The sequence below is a fragment of the Moschus berezovskii genome, chromosome 18, assembly GCF_049115385.1.
Source record: "Moschus berezovskii isolate FMDL1 chromosome 18, NW_MosBer_1.0, whole genome shotgun sequence".
Classification (NCBI taxonomy): Eukaryota; Metazoa; Chordata; class Mammalia; order Artiodactyla; family Moschidae; genus Moschus; species Moschus berezovskii.
In genome coordinates, this window is record NC_142477.1 from 35,808,433 (window position 1) to 35,828,172 (window position 19,740).

Genomic DNA, 19,740 nt, shown 5'->3' on the forward strand with positions numbered 1-19,740 from the left:
GCCTCCCTTTATGAAAATCCTCAAATGCTTGCCTTTGCCGTAAACCCTTCTCTCCACGCTCTACTTCCCAATTTGTGACATTGTAATTTTTACTTTCCCATTGTCCAGGCTGGTAAGGTTTACATTCTGATGTGTAACCACAGTTTGTCCCTCCATACTTCATCTATCTTGAATCTTGAAGGTGACAATCTCCAGGGGAGGAGAGGAGAGACGAGAGAGGTTTGGGAGGTAACCCTGACCTGAAGGGAACGCAGAAATAAAAGCTCTTCATTAAAGGAAGAAGTGGGAGCTGAGTCATCACCTGGGGCCTGACCTGCACAGGAGGCTCTGTTTTGAGAACATCTCTTCCACAGTAGCCGGCATCTCTCCAAGTGTCATTGCAACCTGATGACTCTGGTCCATCCCTAATAGCTCAGCCCCCATTTGACTTGTTTTGTATGGCTTATCCTCATTTCATAACATCCTGAGATACCAGTAAGCTCCCCATAGGAGCTTTAAAACTCATCAGGCAAAATCCCCTGCATTGGCCCTGGGATTTGAGGGGGTGCCAAAGGACCAGCCTCACACTCTCCACTGCCTGCTTGGCTAGCCAGCCCCTCCTCTCCTGAGTGGCCTGCAGCTGATTCCTTTTCCTCCTAACCTCTCCCTCTGCCTCTGTCATTCCTGTGAGGTGTGGGGAGGCCACTCTCTGTGGCATTTCTACGCATCTTTTGACCAGTTTTGTCCAGACAACTTTTTCAAGATTGTTTGCACAGCACCTATTCTTGGAAGCTAGAGATGATGTCTCCAGGTTGGAGGACAGTTTTGTTTCAGATACTGTCCCCAGGGGCAGAGGTAGGGCAGGGCATGTTCACTAGTGGTTTCATTATAGGATGGAGGGTCTCCTCAGCTGTGACGTGGACCTCTATGTGGGCAGTATATTCCCCGGCTGGCTCTGCATCGCCCCGTGAGGCTTGGGGGACAGGCAGACCTGATGCAAACATGGCTGCCACTGCACCATGAGGAATAAACTGTCTGTAGTTGTTTGAGCTGGTTGTTTTCTTGCTGTCTATGACACGTGGCTAGGCAGTAAACCTAGCTGGTATTTGGTCATTGCTGCTTAGGCTTGTCCACCTGGACATAGACCGCTTCTGAGCTGCGAGCTTCCTCCTGGGAGTCAGACCCTCTACGTTTATTCAAGGTGCAGCCCCTGACCCTCCACCTTCTTACACTTCAGAAACCTCTTCACTGTGGATGTCTCTCTTTGGCTCTTCTTACTGTCATTCAGATGTCACGTTTCAGGGGAGGTGGTAGATTATTCATGTGTGTACTCAGGTTACCTGACTGGAATAGAAGCTCTATTTGCATTTCTATATAGACAGAAGAAAGAATACAGAGAAAGCTTTTTGAGTTGTCAGTAGCTTTGCAAATATTGCACAACATTCAGCTAGTAAATTGCAAAGCATGATACACCATAAAAAGGGATGTGTTTGCTGATTCCAAATCTCTCCCTCCTGCATGGCTTCTCAGATTTTCACCATAGGGATCAGCAGAACCTTTTAAAGATCAGAGGACGAATGGTCTCTTTCTCATCAGCAGCAAAGATGGGAAAGCTAAGAGCGATGTACTTCACATGAACCTCAGAGGTGGCCTGGGGGATTGGTCCACAGACTAGCCTTCCACATGTTCCTGGGCACAGGGGTGGGAGAAGCCTTTACTTACTGGACTCCTGTGCAGGTAGGTATCCTCAGACATCTCACCTGGGTGAAAGGGAATGATATACCCAACTGAATGCAGAGTTCCAGAGAATAGCAAGGAGAGATAAGAAGACCTTCGTAAATGAACAATGCAAAGAAATAGAGGAAAACAAAAGAATGGGAAAGACTAGAGATCTCTTCAAGAAGATTGGAGATAACAAAGAAACATTTCATGCAAAGATGGGCACAATAAAGGACAGAAATGGTATGGACCTAACAGAAGCAGAAGATATTAAGAAGAGGTGGCAAGAATACACAGAAGAACAATACAAAAAAGGTCTTAATGACCTGGATAATCACAATGGTTTGATCATTCACCTAGAGCCAAACATCCTGGAGTGTGAAGTAAAGTGGGCCTTAGGAAGCATTACTGCGAACAAAGCTAGTGAAGATGATGGAATTCCAGGTGAGCTACTTCAAATCCTAAAAGATTATGCTGTTAAAGTGCTGCACTCAATATGTCAGCAAATTTGAAAAACTCAGCAGTGGCCACAGGACTGGAAAATGTCAGTTTTCATTTCAAACTCAAAAGGACAATGCCAAACTGTAAAACTATACTCATTCCACATGCTAATAAGGTTATATTCAAAATCCTTCAAGCCAGGCCTCAGCAGTACATGAACTGAGAACTTCCAGATATACAAGCTGGATTTAGAAAAGGCAGAGGAACCAGAGATCAAACTGCCACCATTTGCTGGATCGTAGAGAAAGCAAGGGAAATTCTGGAAAAACATCTACTTCTGCTTCATTGACTACACTAAAGTCTTTGACTGTGTGGATCACAACAAACTATGGAAAATTCTTAAAGAGATGGGAATACCGGTCACTTTATATGCCTCCTGAGAAATCTGTATACAGGTCAAGAAACAACAGTTAGAACTGGACATTAAAAAATGGACTGGTTCCAAATTGGGAAAGGAGTATGTCAAGGTTGTATATTGTCACACTGCTTATTTAACTTATATGCAGAATACATCATGTGAAATACTGGGCTGGATGAAGCATAAGCTGGAATCAAGATTGTCGGGAGAAGTATCAATAACTTCAGATATGCAGATGATACTACTCTGATGGCAGAAAGTGAAGAGGAACTAAACAGCCTCTTAATGAGGGTGAAAGAGGAGAGTGAAAAAGCTGGCTTGACACTCAACATTGAAAGAGCTAAGATCATGGCATCTGGTCCCATCACTTCATGACAAATAGATAGGAAAAAAGTGGAAGCAGTGACAGATTTTCTTTTCTTGGGGTCCAAAATCACTGTGAATGGTGACTGCAGCTATAAAATTAAAACATGCTTCCTCCTTGAAAGGAAAGTTATGACAAACCTAGAGAGTGTATTAAAAAGCAGAGACATCACTTTGCCAACAGGGTCCATATAGTCAAAGCTGTGGTTTTTCCAGTAGTCATGTATGAATGTGAAAGTTGGACTGTAAAGAAGGCAGAGTGCCAAAGAATTAATGCTTTCGAACTGTGGTATTGGGCAAGACTCTTGAGAGTCCCTTGGACTGCAAGGAGATCAAACCGGTCAGTCCTAAAGGCAATCAGTCCTGAATATTCATTGGAAGGACTGATGCTGAAGCGGAAGCTCTAATACTTTGGCCACCTGATGCAAAGAGCTGACTCATTGGAAAAGACCCTGATGCGGGGAAAGACTGAAGGCAGCAGGAGAAGGGGGCAGTAGAGGACAAGATGGTTAGATAGCGTCACCAACTCAATGGACATGAATCTGAGCAAACTCTGGGAGATAGTGAAGGACAGGGGAGTCTGGCATACTGCAGTCCATGGGGTTGCGAAGAGTTGGACACCGCTTAGTGAGTGAGCAACAACAATTCAGAAAAAAGATACATGCTGCTGCTAAAGCACTTGAATTCCTTCTGTAAAAAAGTTGTCATTAATATACTGAAAAAAATTGTAACTACGTATGGTGATGGATGTTTGCTAGTTTTATTGTCATGATCATTTGGCTGTACATACTAACATCGAATCATTATGTTATATACCTAGAACTATCATAATGTTAATATGTCAATATACCTCAATAAAAATGATTAAAAATTGTTATTAGTATATTAATAAATTAGAATCTGACACCTGCTGATTTTGCCATCTGCTGAAAATTGTAGAAAGCAAATCTAAGATGTCTATAATGTGAGTAGCAGCAAGCCCTGGAATTACAAAGAGAACCTTGGTTAGATATGTTTAGTGGTCTGTGGTGGCAATAGTGAGGTTATTGCAGGGATGGTTTCCTCCCTAGAGTGGGTGCATAAAGCTATCTAATATCCTTTAATAAATCTCTTTCTGCATAAACTAGCTAGAGAGGGTTCTTGTCAGCCAGGAATGCTGATCAAGGCACACACAGAAGACAGAGAAGGTAGCAGCAGTCAGGAAGGGAGGGAGAAAATCAAAGGAGACTTTGAGGTCTCTAGGGAGAAAAACAAGGTCTCCTAGGAAGAAAACCAAAAATAGAGAAGTCAGCTTCCACTAAGCTGCAAGGAAGACAGTAAATTCCTTGGAAATAACTCATAATATACAACGTGTAGGGGAGGGTTATAGGTTCGATACAAGAGAAGAAGTGTATTTACTTGAGAAATGAATTCACTAGAGAGGTAAAAATCAGTGAAATATTCCTTCTTTGGATGCATCATATTTTACAGTGTACTAGTTGAATGCTTTGGACATGAATAAACACGTGAACCTATCAGTTTACCCGTGTTGGAAAGGAAGTAGCTGTCTGACTCACGCTACACATGGATCTGCGCTGATGAAGCGCAGATGTGGAGTGTGGAAGAATGTCCATTAGAGGCCCCCCGGGAGGTGGGCTGGAGATCTGGGGGTGGCTTTTCTGCTCTGTTTTACCAGCTTCTCTGCTGGTTTTCCTCCCTGCAGTGAAAAACCTCCGTTTAGAACTGTTGGAGCCAGATTGCCTCATCTTTCTTTGCTGGCCACCCTCTAAGTCATCTTATTAGTTCTCACACTTCTAGCCAAAGTTAGGTGGTGGGGGGTGGGGTGGGGAGCGGCTAAGTCGTTGATTTTGTCATTGATTTAAAGACTCTTTCTCACATATGGCTGCAACTTTCCTACTTGCAGATGGAAAAATTCAGGTCCCCCAGAAGATGGTAAAGAAATCTTTGCCTTCACTTTCTCCCACCTTGGATTTCTCATTTCCTCTACCTTGGCACCATGGTCTTCCTTCTCATCCCCCACTGTCCTCTCCTTCAGTTTGAATTCAGTCCCTCAGCTTCCTTTGGTTCTTCCCTGGATGGATCTGGGGTTTGGTGCCAGGAGAGTGCTGGGGGAAGGAATGGAAAGTCCTCTAAAGGAATGGAGAGTCCTCGGGACAGGAGAGAGGATCCCAACCACGACACTTCCCAGCTTAAGGGGTAGGGATCTTCAGTGAAATGAAGTGAAAGTTGCTCAGTCATGTTCAACTTTTTGTGATCTTATGGACTATATAGCCTGCCAGGCTCCTCTGTCTATAGAATTCTCCAGGTATAAATACTTGAGTGGGTAGCTATTCCCCTCTCTGGGGGATCTTCCTAACTCCGGGGATTGAACCCAGGTCTCCCGCATTGCAGGCAGATTTTTTTACCATCTGAACCACTAAGAAAGCCCAAGTGATTTTTAGGTTACTGTGTAAAGAATCATGTCTGCCTCATTTTGTTATTCTGATCTATTTTATATTCAACTCCAGGAGGAAGAAGGGTAAAGGAGAAAAAAAATCTTTCCTGCTACATATAAAATATCGCAGATGTTAACTGATGATTACAAAAGACAGCGAAGCAGGCCAAGAAACGTTGCGAGGAGGGGTGGGGTGCAGGCTGAGTGAATGTTCGGGGCAGGTGCTCGGGAGATTAAATTACAGAGAGGGAAGCGGTTGGTGCCATCCTCCCAGCCCTGCTCAGTAGGGTTGTGAGCTATTTCAAGCCAGTGGGAAAGAGAGAATCTGTGTCATTTGTCTTTAGGAGGTACTGTATTTTCTTCCTTGCTTTGGAAAAACAACACCCAGCTCTGCATGTCTGCAGGTGCCTTTTGCATGGAAGGGTGATTGGCAGACTCAGTGTTAGGAAGAGTGGTAGATGGGACAGGCGTGGATTTTGCCTCCTCTGTAGTCATTCCCCTTCCTCTGCTAACAGTCCTGTGATTTTGCATGGGAACATAGAACTGTGGCGCTGGAGAAGACTCTTGAGAGTCCCTTGGGCTGCAAGTAGATCAAACCAGTCAATCCTAAAGGAAACCAACCTTGAATATTCATTGGAAGGACTGATGCTGAAGCTGAAGCCCCAATACTTTGGCCACACGATGCAAAGAGTCAATTCATTTGGAAAAGACCCTGATGCTGGGAAAGAGTGAACAGAGGATGAGATGGTTGGATGGCATCACTGACTCAATGAACATGAGTTTGAGCACACTCCGGGAAAGAGTGAAGGACAGGGAAGCCTTGCATGTTGCAGCCCATGGGGTCTCAAAAGAGTCAGACACAACTGAACGACTGAACAACATCTTTCCTCATTCCCAGGCCATGTGGTCGGTGAGACTGACCCTCACTCAACCCAGGTCCCCTGCTCTAAATAAGCAGTCACCGTGATCGTAATGTCCATGTGACTTGTTAGGATGATGAGAGTCAACCCCAGGACTTTTGCTGTCACTTTTGTAAAAAAGGGGCTTGCTTTCTGCTGCAGGTGTTCAATGGCTGGGACATAAGTCTGAAGTGGCTCCTGGCTTGTTTGGTGAAAGCTGTCCTGAGAAAGAGCCCTAGTAGAAGCCATCCAGCTGTGTGATGAAGGGAGAAGCCTCTGAGGATGCTCTCTGAGCATCTGCATCCAGCTTGAAATGAATGCTAGCCCAAGACTTTGTAGTCATGCGCCTGTAGTCTTTGTCCCACCCCTCTATTTTCACCATTTTGCATTTGGATTTCTGCCACTTGCAACTCAAAGGGGCCTACCTAATACAAGTGGCTTCAGAAAGCTCAGGAAAGTGGCTGGTCAAGGTTATTGTGGGGCAGAACAAAATGAGTGTAATTGCTATGCCACTGCCTCTTGCTATGCAGCTCTCGCGGAGGATGAGGCTTGCAGGCTTATTTCCAGGTCATATTTGACTCAGAGGACACAGCTGCCTCCAAGAAAGACTGCCAGCCAGGAGTCGGCAGCCAGAACTCAGCTGAACAATCGATGTGTTCAGTCCTGTGTTATTGTAGAGCAGTGTTCTCCGAGGACGCCCCTGAAAAGAAATGAATGTCATAAAGGCCCAAGATGTGCGTGCGGAAAGCCAGATTGTCCGCTTGCACTCATGTGCAAAAGAATAACTGTTCTCAGATCCTTGGGAAGAGCCTGCTCTTGGCTCACTGACATGAGCTGATATGAAAATGAATGTTCCTTGGATGCAAAGTAGCAGAAGCATCTGTGAAGGGGATGGGCAATTAGAAAGGAGAGACCTCTTTAATATTTCTTTGTTTGCCCAGCAAGCTTTACTTGAGTGCCTTCTATTGTGCTGGGATAGAAACATGATTAAAAGACAAAGCTCATACTCTTCAGAAGCTTACAGGTGGGTTAGGGAGTTGAGCAAAAAAAAAATCGATGGATAAATAATGTAATTCATGATACTTTAAATGGAAATGATAAAAAGGTGATGCCTACCCAACAGCATCCTTCTCTTCTTTCTTAGTTCATAGCATCCTGATTTTGTTCTAGGAGGTAAGAGGCTCAGGTAGGTGAACACTTCCCTGGGATCAGGGTGAACCATGTTAGATCCAAACCAGTGATTCTCAGATTTTGGTATGCATCAGAATCACATCAATGACTTTCAAAACTCAGAACCCTGCACTTCATCCCCCAAATTTCTGGTTCACTAGTAGGTCTAGGAGGCCTCGGGTGTGTATTTCTAATGAGTTCTCAGGTGATGCTGCTCCTGTTGGCCTGAGGACCACTAATCTAAATTGAGCATGCTTACTTGGTTCATCTCTTCTGGTTTATGGTTGGGCACACCACAAAGTTCTGGCCAATGAAGTCCAAGAGGAAGCCTATGGAGAACTTTCTGGAAGAGTTTTTGCTTCCTTGGAAAAAGTGTAATGGCAGGAGCCCAGTCCTTTTATCCCATGTTGAGTAGAGTAACACGAGGAGATGCTGTGTGGGGCTGCTGTTATATTGTCACTGTATGGACATGGCAGAGAGACTTACAAAGATCCTGACCCATAGCTTTACATTGTTGAGGAGCTAAGTAAACTCTGAAACCACCCACCTTCAGATCTTTGTTGTGCAAAGCGATTAAATGTTGTTATTCCTAATTCACTTAGAGCCGGAACAGATTCAGAGGGCCATCAGGCTGAACCTGAGTGGGATGGAGTATCAGGAAGGGCTTCTAAGAGGAGGTGACTCACACTTGCTCACCAGCTCTTCAGGGAGAATGGTGCCCACATATACTTTGGCAGAATGACAAATGATGACACTTTATGGACTCACTTTATAGAGTCACTTCTGAACTGACTAAACTAGGAATGTTAAATTTATGAATGTCAAGAGTTTATTTGATGTATAAAAAACTGCGTGGGAAAAGAGAATGAGGAAACCATTAAATCTACCTGGGCGAATGAAGTCAAGGAAAAATTTGTGTAGGAGGTGACGTTTGGAGCAGGCCACTTGGAGTTGACACTGGGTGGGCAGAAAGTGAAGGGCTAGAGCCTGGTGTGAAGTATGTACCCACATGTTTGTGGGGCTTAACTGATCTTCGGAACACATCATTCAGAGGAAATGGCACAAACGATAGTCCAGAGATGTGATAGAAATTCGTGCCTCTGCGTAAGAGCACAGACTTTGGCATGGTGACCTAGAGACAGTATGGGTTATACTATGCCATGATATAAAAAAAGTTAAATTAGAAAAAATCAAGGAGATCAATTAGATCAACCAAAAAAAGGGAGGGGGTGGGTAATATCTCAACCCTCAAAGGCTTCTGAAACCCAACACTTTTAAAAAATTTGTTTTATTTCATTTATCTTTTTATTTTATATTGTAGTATAGCCGATTAACAACATTGTGATATTTTCAGGTGGACTATAACAATTTTGTGATAGTTTTAGCAAAGGAACTCAGCCATATACAAACATGTATCCTTTCTCCCCCAAACTCCCCTCTCATCCAGGCTGCCCTTAAACATTGAGCAGAGTTCCCTGTGCTATACAGTAGGACCTTGTTGGAGAAACCCAACACTTTGAACCTTCTCCACCTCAAGAAGGGGCACTTCCTTTGTCTTAAGGAGGCAGTTCCTCTTTTGGAGTCTGAATTGTTTCATGCCCTACTTCTCACTTTACTATGCCAGTAACTACAACCTAAATACAGCATGGCCTGGAGTGGAGCAGGGTGGGGCAGAGAGGTTGTGAAATGAGCCAGGAAATGATAATAGAAAATGATGAGATTTAAACAGATGAGGTTGCTCAGGGCTGGAGTTGATGAATCCATGGGCTCCACTCACCCAGCCCCAACCCGACCAGTGCGGGGAACAGTAGCTCTACATGTTGGACAACCCATTGTTTATTTACATTTTAAAAAGTCCCAGTGACGCTTCTGAGAATGGATTGGAGGGTGATTAAACAAGGATGATGGAATATAGTGTTATTTGGGCAGATATGAAGCTATGAAGTAAAGTATTTGATGCAAGTGTGAGAAAATGACAAGATTTAGAAGCAGTTAGACATGGGAAGTAACAAAGGAGGAAAAGTCAAAGACAACTAGTTTTCTAGTTCAGGGGACTAGGTAGATGATTGTCCTAGTAACTTCAGGAAGGACCGCAGTATTTCCTTTTTTCCTTTCTTCGCTTCAAGGTGTGGCTTGCAGGATCTCAATTCCCTAACCAGGGAATGAACCCGAGTCATGGTGGTGAAAGCTCATTATCCTAACCATTAGGCTACCAGTGAGCTTTCTAATGATTTTGCTTCTTTTCTTCTTTTTCTTTTTTAATGATGGTTTTTGCTTGCTTTCTTTTTTAATGTATTCATTTATTATTATTTATTTGGCTGCACCAGGTCTTAGTTGTGGCCTGTGGGATCTAGTTCTCTGATCAGAAATCAAACCCAGGTCGTCTGCATTGGGAGCTCAGAGTCTTAGCCACTGGACCACCTGGGAAGTCCCCCTAAGAGTTTTGTTTCTAACGAGCTAACTTTTGGGTGCATGTGTCATGGAAAGGTCAGAGGCCAAGAGACAGTGGAAAAACAGTCTGGATATCTGGTGGCAATTCGGATGGTATAGATTTGGAGTTTTCAGGATATGGATAGCAGAGAGAAAGAACAGAGGGCCTGACGTGGAAGCAACATTTAATGGTTAGTGGAAGGTCACAAAGCAACTATAAAAGAACAGGTAAATCTAAAGGGAAAACAAACATGGTAACCACACAATTAGTATAAGGAGACGAGTGAGGATGTCTGAGCCACACAATCATTCCTTTCAATAGTGAAAACAAATTAAATATTGGTAATAGCTGGCCTAATAGAAATAATATGCTACTCTTTGTAACACATTAGCTAAGACTCTTGACCCAGTGAAAAGGAGTGTCATGGAGCAAATGATGAATTTGCAGCATTTCACCTACTTATTTGCCTGATGATTCCTTGAAATCAGTGACTTCAACTTGCAAGATAATTGGATAGGTTGGGTTTGGGACCAACATCCAGAATGAAGTCACATGTTGATTTCTGGATCCTTCTCCCTAGCTTCAGTTGCAGGAACCTTCCCCTTCTTTGCCTAAATGTCACAAAACCCCTATTCCCCAAGTGTGTGCTTGTGTGCTAAGTTGCTTCAGTTGTGTCCGACTCTTTGCAGCCCATAGCCTGCCAGACTCCTCTCTCTAGGGGATTCTCCAGGCAAGGATACTGGAGTGGGTTGCCGTGGCCGCCTCCAGTGGATCTTCCTGACCCAGGGATTGAACAGGAGGGTTCTTACCACTAGCACCACCTGGGAAACCACTTGCCCTGAGTTTCACAGGACAATTTGCAACCAGGTTCTTTTTCAAAAATAAATTTGTTTATTTTTGGCGGTGCTGTGCTCTGGCTTTTTCTAGTCATGGCAAGTGGGAGCTACTCTCTAGTTGTGGAACATGGGCTTAGTTGCCCAATGACATGTGGGATCTTCCTGGACCGGGATCGAACCCTTGTCTCCTGCATTGGCAGGCAGATTCTTACCTACTGAGCTATGAGAGAAGTCCTACAACCAGGACTTAAGTTGTATCTATGTTGAAAGAAGATATGTCATATCCTCCCTGTTGTTTTCTTCTTCCAAACCCACAGCCTCAGTCTAATTCTGAGAAGACATCAGGCAAATCCAAACTGAGAAGCATTCTATCAAATACCTGGTCCTCTTGAACACTGTTGAAGTCAAGAGAAACAAAAAGAAAAGAAAGAAACAAGCAAAAAAGACCGAGGAACTGTTACAGGCTGGAGGAGGCTGAGGGGACCTGACAAATGATGCAAAATGGGATCCTGAAATGGATCCTGGAACAGAAGAAATGATTTTGTGGGAAACTGAAACAAATGGTCATTTAGTTAATAATACCGTTCAGTTCAGTCTCTCAGTCGTGTCCAACTCTTTGTGACACCATGGACTGCAGCACATGGATTGTAGTCATGTATGGATGTGAGAGCTGGACCATAAAGGAGGCAGAGTGCTGAAGAACTGATGCTTTCGAACTGTGGTGTTGGAGAAGACTCTTGAGAGTCCCTTGGACAGTAAGGAGATCCAGCCAGTCAATCCTAAGGGTAATCAACTCTGAATATTCATTGGAAAGACTGATGCTGAGGCTGAAGCTCCAATACTTTGGCCACCTGATTCGAAAAGCCAACTCATTGGAAAAGTGCCCTGATACTGGGAAAGATTGAGGACAGGTGGAGAAGGGGACTACAGAGGATGAGATGGTTGGAGGGCATCACTGACTCCATGGACATGAGTTTGAGCAAGCTCTGGGAGATAGTAAAGGACAGGGAAGCCAGGTGTGCCGAGTCCAGGGGATCGCAAAGAGTTGGACATGACTTAGTGACTGAACACCAACAACAATCATGGTAGGTAAGATGTTAACACTGAGAAAGCTTAAAGAAAGCCCAACATTTGATGTAATAAAATGGGTAAAATGCAAGGGTCGTCTAGCTTCTGGCTGGTGAACACTTCCTACCTTAGTGCTTCCATTCCATTCTGTTCAGTCGCTCAGTCGTGTCCGACTCTCTGTGACCCCATGAATCACAGCACGCCAGGCCTCCTTGTCCATCACCAACTCCCGGAGTTCACTCAAACTCATGTCCATCGAGGCGGTGATGTCATCCAGCCATCTCATTCTCTGTCGTCCCCTTCTCCTCCTGCCCCCAATCCCTCCCAGCATCAGAGTCTTTTCCAGGGAGTCAACTCGTCGCATGAGGTGGCCAAAGTATTGGAGTTTCAGCTTTAGCATCAGTCCTTCCAATGAACACCCAGGATTGATCTCCTTTAGAATGGACTGGTTGGATCTCCTTGCAGTTCTTAGTAAATGACAAATCCTGACTTTAGATCCTAAGTTCCACACTACTTCTTTGGTCTTATCTTGGGCCATCTTTCCTTGGATCAACTCTTCTTCAACCACCATGGCCTTCTTCTAGTTCTTGGGACATGTTAAACCTGGTCCCATGGCAGTGTCCTTGTGCTTGCCATTTCCTTTGTCTTGGAACTCTTTTCCTCCCCTTCTTTGCAGGATGGGTTCCTCTTCATCAAATCCCAGCTAATGTCTCCTTCAGCTTAATGTCCTTCAAGGAAGGAGGGGTCTCTCTTGAGTGCCCCTCCCATTAATCTCTGTCATAGCTTCTTATGTATTTTCTTCATTGCCCTAATCACAATCTATAAGGGATTGGTTTGTTACTGGTTTTCTCTCTTCCAGAATGTTGCCTTCACGAGGACAGAGAACTTGTCTACCCTGTTCTCTATTACCTGCCTTGCCCCCTTGCATGGTGCCTTGCCTATAATAATTGTTCAGTGAATACATGTTAAATGAATGCTGAAGGATAGTTCTTCCAAGAGTTAAAAGCATGACTGTCATCAAACATATAGTGAACATGTGTGATATATATTTAACTCATTCAATGAAGGAAACAGCAAAATAGTAAAGCTAGTCCGAGGAAAATTCTAATAACAGAGGGTTATAGAAATCAGGAGCTATAATGAGACAGCTTTCATGTGTGCTAAGTCACTTCAGTAGCATCCAAAGATTTGTGACCCTATGAACTGTAGCCCTCCAAGCTCCTCTGTCCATGGGATTCTCCAGGCAAAATGTAGGCAGATTGTTTACCATCTCCAGGGGATGCTATCCCTTCTCCAGGGGATCTTCTCGACCCAGGAATTGAACTGGGATCTCCTGCATTGCAGATGGATTCTTTACCATCTCAGTTACCAGGGAAGCCGGTTTAATGTTAGGACACCCTGTTCCCAATGTAACCGTTTCTTCCCAGCTTATACTTTTGTTTTGTGGATGTACATGAGACATTCTCTGGGGATTCCCAGAAATAATTGAAGAGGTAGGGGTAGGGAAGAGACTTTGAAGGTGAGAGTCTATCCCTGCAAACAGATGAGAGCTGGGCAGAGGTCAGGGCAATGTAAGCAGAAACATAAAGATGTTTGTATCCCACTGGGGAAACCAGCTGCACACTGGTTGAAACTGCTTCCTCTCAGTTCTCTTGGTCCCATGAGATGCTACTCTGTGAAATGGGTCCAGAGGTTAGCCTCACATGTGTACATTTCTCTAGTTTTACTGTTATAATTTTTTCTTTGTTCGGCCACACCGTTTGACATGTGGATCTTAGTTTCCTGACGAGGGATTGAACCCATGCCCCTTGCAATGATGGAAGCACAGAGCCTTAACTGTTGGACAACCAGGGAAGTCCCCTTTCTCTAGTTTTAAAATTAACTTTACTTGGTGGTGGTGGGGGGTGATCTAACAGTTTTAGGGACCAAAGTCCTGAGCATTGAACCAGGGACTATCCTGAGAAGAAATCAGTTCCAAGGCAAATAATGATTCAACCCTAAGCTGAAAATAGATCCCTTAGTACCTCAGAAGGGACCTTTTGGCAAGTGGCATCTTGCCAGGGAATTGACTCAAAACAAATCTCTAGCAGCCCAGAGGTGCTGGAGAAGAGTTTCAGAAACAGCACGGAGAGGGCTGTGCAACAGCTTACTGGAATTGCCTCACTCACGCTTTGATGTTCATCCTCTGCAGAGCTCTGCTCATCTCTGCAGCTTCGAAACCGCACACAGGAAGCAGAGCTGCTGACGTCAGGAGACCTCGGAGACCCACTATCGCATCTGTTTCATTGTACAGGTAAGGAAGCTAAATTACAGATTAAAGGATTTGCCCAAAGCTACAGAGCGGAGGACTATGAGCAGAACCCAGATCTCTTGTTTCCTAGTTTAAATATCTCTGATCCATGTATCTTATATATTATTTAGGTAGACGGTGTGGCAACCACATGGATTTGGTTTCTTGCTCATATATATCTCTATTCTTGGTGCAAAGCTTAAGCATCAAGCAACAGTGGGAAGAGACAGATGTGGCCCCCATGTATGGGAACAGCATGTGACAGTGTCAGCACAGACATGATTTAAAGCAGTGCCATGGCAACCAGCATTCACTCTGGCCCCAGACAGCTCTGCAAGCTATGGAATGTAACTGAAAATGACTTCTCGCTTGCTGAGCCCAGAGCGCCAGCTTCTGCTTCTGTACCTGTGAGTGACTCTAAAATAGAACAAACTCTGAGTGCAGAAGCAGGGCTTGTCCAGCTCCTTTATCAAAGTTTGGGGGTTTCTCACAGGAGAAATAAACTCAGCAGCCTTGGGAATCCCCAAGGATCACTGTGTCTGGTAGTATGGTTTTGCTTCCTTTTAGAGCAAATGCATCATTTCAAAGTGGGTTCTCAGAACACCAACGTTCCAAAGAGATGCCCTAGATGATGAGGGAAAGGTAAGGGGGAGGGGCGCCGCTGCTGGTATCTTTCTTATACACTGAAAGTTCTGCTGCTACCAAAAAAAAAAAAATAATCATAAATCAGGGCAGCAGACCAGGAGAGGTCTGGACTGCATTTAACTCTTGATTTTAACTTGAATGTGCCTGTAATCTGTCCACAGAACTCCTGAAACAGACCATTTGGCATCCCTTTTCTTTTTCTGAGTTTCTAACTGGGCACCTTGGAATTAAGACGTCCAGCTTCCCCGACACGTAGTCAGCACAGCCCTGTGACCAGTTTTGGCTATTGCTCTGTGAGTGGAAGTTCGACTTTCCAGATGGTGCCCTGATATTGGGACCTGTCCCTCTTCTCTTTGGCTGGGTACTTATTTACTCATATTTTGGCTGTGCTGGGTCTTTGTTGCTGTGTTCTGGCTTCTCCTTGCGGTGGGTTCTCTTGTTGTGGAGCGTGGGCGCTAGGGCACGTGGGCTTCAGCATTTATGTCTCATGGGCTTAGTTGCTCCATGACATATGGGATCTTCCCGCACCAGGGAGCAGACCTGAGTCCTCAGCATTGGCAGGTGGTTTCTTAATCACTGAACCATCAGGGAAGTCCCCACTTTGGCCGATTTTCCCCTGCAGTGATGGTAAGTCATGTGGGCCATGAGGATGAGAGCAACACCACAAAAATGGCAGAGCAATAAGACATGCTTGAATGATAATTGAAAGACATTGCTACTTATTTGATCACCACTAAAAGTAAACTAAGTGGGAGGTACTCAATATGCTAGATGCGAGAAGGTGAGTTCTGGGCAAAGCTCTTGAACATGAACTACCCTACCAGCTCCCTCTCTGTATATGTATTTAAATTCTTTCTATGTTACAGTGGAACCAATATCCTATAATACCCCTACCCAAACTGCCATTGCTAATGCTACAAATATTATTTCAGATGCTTTGGGCTATAAGCAACAACCAGCCTTAAAAACATAAGAATTTAAAAAATGAGGCCATTTCACAAGAAATCCAGAGGTAGGGAGTTCCCAGGGTGGGTTCAGTGTTAGGTTGTTGCTGACAGATTGCTGCTCTGACAAATTGTCACAAACCTGATGGATTAAAACAACCAAATTTATTCTCTTACAGTTCTGGAGACCAGAACTCTAGAATCAGTTTTACTGGATTAAGGCTGGATTGGCATGGCTGGATTGTTTTCTGGAGGTTTTAGGGGAGAAGCTGTTTCCTTGCTTTCTTTAGCTTCTGGAGACCTGCTGCTTTCCTTGGCTCATGGTCCCTTCCTTGAATCACTCCAACCTCTTGCTATTTCTCTTCTCAAATCACCCTCTGCCTCCCTCTTTTAAGGACCTTCATGACTGCCTTTAGGCCCTGCCCAGATAATTCAGGATAATCTCTTCATCTCAAAACCTGTAACTTCATCACATTGGTTTCCCAGGTGTCTCAGTGGTAAAGAATCTGCCTGCTAATGCAGGAAATGGAGGACTCGTGGGTTCCATCCCTGGGTCAGGAAGATCCCCTGGGAAAGGAAATGGCCACCCATTCCAGTATTCTTGCCTGGAGAATCCAATGGACAGAGGAGCCTGGCGGGCTACAGTCCATAGGGTCACAAAGAGTCAGACACAACTGAGCGACTGAGCATGCACAGATGCACAAGGGAAGATTTTCAAGTCCTAGGGATTAGATCATGGGTATCTTAAGGTCATCACTCAGTCTATGACAGTTTGTTAAGCAGTCAGGCTCTTTTATTTTCTTGCTCTGCAATTCTCAGGATTTTGGTAGTATTTGCCTTCATGGATTTGAAATCACTTTGGGCTCCAAGCATCGTATCCTTACTAGTCCCTGTCTCCAGCAGCAAGGCAGGGGGCTTTCCATCCTACCTCTTCCATTATTAAGAAGGATCTGCTTTCTCAGAGCATCTTAGCAGGAGCCACAGCAGGTCCCAGGAGCCAAGACTGGGTCACCTGCCTGTCATCTTGCTGCAATCAATCCTGATAATTTGCTGGTCTGGCATTTTTAACATCGACTGCAGGATACAGACGCTGCTGCCAAGAGGGAGAATGCCAGCTGGGGAGGCAACGACTCACTCTTGAAGGCCCTGTGTGAGATTCCACCAAATCATGAGCACCAACATAGAACCCTCGCCTCTATTTTTCAAATTAAGTAATTAAATTAAAAAAATTGGCCATACCCTATGGCATATTAGATCTTAGTTCCAGACCAGGGATTGAACATATATCCCCTGCATTGGAAGGCAGAGTCTTAACCACTGAATCACAGGGAAGTCCCATGAGCACTTGTTTCTAGGCGGCCATAAAAAAACACCTGTGCTGAGAAGATAGCTATGTTTACTTCATTTATAAAGGAGTTTTCTATTTAACTCTCAACTGTGAATGGAAGAAAAGGTGTTTAATATTTGTGTGAGCATGCAAAGCACAAACATAATATCTATCAATTTTGGTCATGAAACACAAGGATAATGTGGGACAAATGAGTTATCCTTTTATTTATTCAGTTGACATTTGAATCACCTTCTCTATGCCAGACTTCCTCATCCAGGGCTGAAGTTACAAATATGAATAAAAAAAGATCCCTGGTGTCAAGGAGATCCTGGATCCTTGTGAGAGAGGCAGATACTTTCAGTGAAGGAGTCGTGTAGCTCTGATGGAGACAGAAGATGCTGGGATGATGCACAATGATAGTTTATGGAACCCAAGGGCTGTCAGACTTTAGGAAGTGTGGAAGCAGGACATGAAGTATCCAGGGCCAGGACTGGGTGATCATCTCTCATTTTCCCATTTCACAGTTTCTTCCCTCTGTGCCTTATTTCCTTTTTTCTGTCTCCATCCAGCCACCTTACAACGAATGGGCCCCCTACCGTGGGCTGTCCCACTATAGTGTGTGAGGTCATACTATAATAGAGATGCTGCAGCAAAAACAGGAGGCTTGAAAGGCACCCACAGGTACCTCTGAGAGATGATGAAAGGGAAGAGCAAATGGGGGGGGGGGCAGGCAGAGGTCAGTGGCTGTAATCTGGGTCACTTAAGTTAGCTGTCTGTACCCCGTTTCAGAGAGCTTGCTCCACTTCTTTGAGCCTGGGAAAGAGGGAACAAAGATCTTGCCGGGTTTGGAGGCAGGAAGAGCCACCCACTGCTTTCTCCAGGGAGACACTGGTGCAGGGGCTTCCCAGGTGGTGCAGTTAGTAAAGAATCTGCCTGCCCATGCAGGAGACACAAGAGACACGTATTGGATCCCTGGGTCAGGAAGATCCCCTGGAGTAGGAAATGGCAACTCACTACAGTATTCCTGCCTGGAAAATTCCATAGACAGAGGAACCTGGAGGGCTACAGTCCATGAGGTTGCAACAAATCAGACACGACTGAGCGTGCGCGCACACACACACACACACACACACACTCTGGTGTATACTGCCAAGTAGAGGTTCAGGGCAAGTGTAGAGATGCGGGGCTGGCATAAAGGCAGAGCCTGTTGTTTTCTTAGGACTTAGTAGGAAGAGTTCCTGCCCAGAAACCATAGGGACTGGAGAATGTGGAAGGGGGGTTTTCTCTTACCTTCAGCATGTTTCTATCTTCATCCTGGCCTCGCTCAGGAAGGAGGTTGGGTCACTGTTGCCACTAGCAGTCACTGTTATTCCTGGAACTCGTGCACAAGTTTCACTTCCAGGACCAACTGTAGGGCAAATGGTTTCAGTAGGCATTAGTCTTTTCGGGGGGGGTAGATATTTTAGGTCACAAAGGTCCCAAATCTTTAGGAAAGCTGACCTTTGTCATTGAAGAAGGTGAGAGGGGTAGAAATGGGGACACATCATCTTAGCTGTGATTAGCTGGCATTTTCCCCAAAAGATAACACGGATTTCACCTTGACTTCATTAAAAACAACCTTGGTAAGAATACTTGGGAAGTAGATGGGAAAGCTCAGTTTATTTTTTTTTAATTGGAGGATAACTACTTTACAATGTTGTGTTAGTTTCTGCTGTGCAACAAAGTGAATCAGCTGTAAGTATACATATGTCCCCTCCTTCTTGAACCTCCCTCATACCCCCTCCATCGCACCCCTGTAGGTCATCACAGAGCACTGAGCTGAGTTCCCTGTGCTACACAGCAGCTTACCACTGACTATCAGTTTGTTTTAAAGAGAAAACGTTGCATCCTTTCTCTGCAGGGCCAGGGGCATCTCAGATCCACTTCACCAGGGAAGGTATTCACTCAGACTCCTCTCCTCTCCAGGGAGGGAAGGTGAAGCTGTGTGTTTTGAAAAACTGGCTTCTCCCTTTTCTGGGAGGAAGTGGGTCAAGGGAGAAGCACTGTTTCTCCCCTGTTGTTTATGATCTTTATTCGAAAGGGTTACGGAGGCTGTTCCTACTGGGCCATTAAAGGCAATTTTAAGGAAACTAAAAGAAAGAGAGAGGGAGGGAGAAAGAAGGGAACAAAGGAAAAAGAAAAAGAAAGAAAAAGAGACTTTCCTAGTGGCCCAGTGGTTAAGACTCTGTGCTTTCCCTGCAGAGGGCATGGGTTCGATCCCTGGTCAGGGAACTAAGATCCTGTGCACTACTCAGAACCACCAAAAAAATTGGGAAAAAAAGAAAGAGAATAAGATATTTTGGGAGCAAAATTGGGGATTCTGAAGTGAAAATTTGGAGGTAGTGGGAAGAGGGGTGACTGCCTCAGAGGTGCCATGTGAGGGGCCCTGGGAAAGGGTCATTTGGAGGCTGTTTTGAGCTAAAATCCTGCCAGCCTTCCATGTGGCCTGCATGGTGTTTGGTGCACATTCTGGCTTCCTTTATTTTCTATAACAACTTGATTACAAGTGCCTAATCCTCCGAGGCTTCACCCTCCACACGCTGCCCCTTCTACTGGCATCTGCCGTTTGTTCGAGTTGAATCTGCATTTGTAGGACTTGTGAGCCCCAAGGCGTGGTGGTGGTGGCAGTGAAGGCCTGGGTGATCCTCCAGGCCTGGGTCTGGTAGGTGTCTACCAGAACTGTGCCTCCTACACACTGGTTCAGGCAGGCTGCCCCAGGACACCCCTCGCCCCT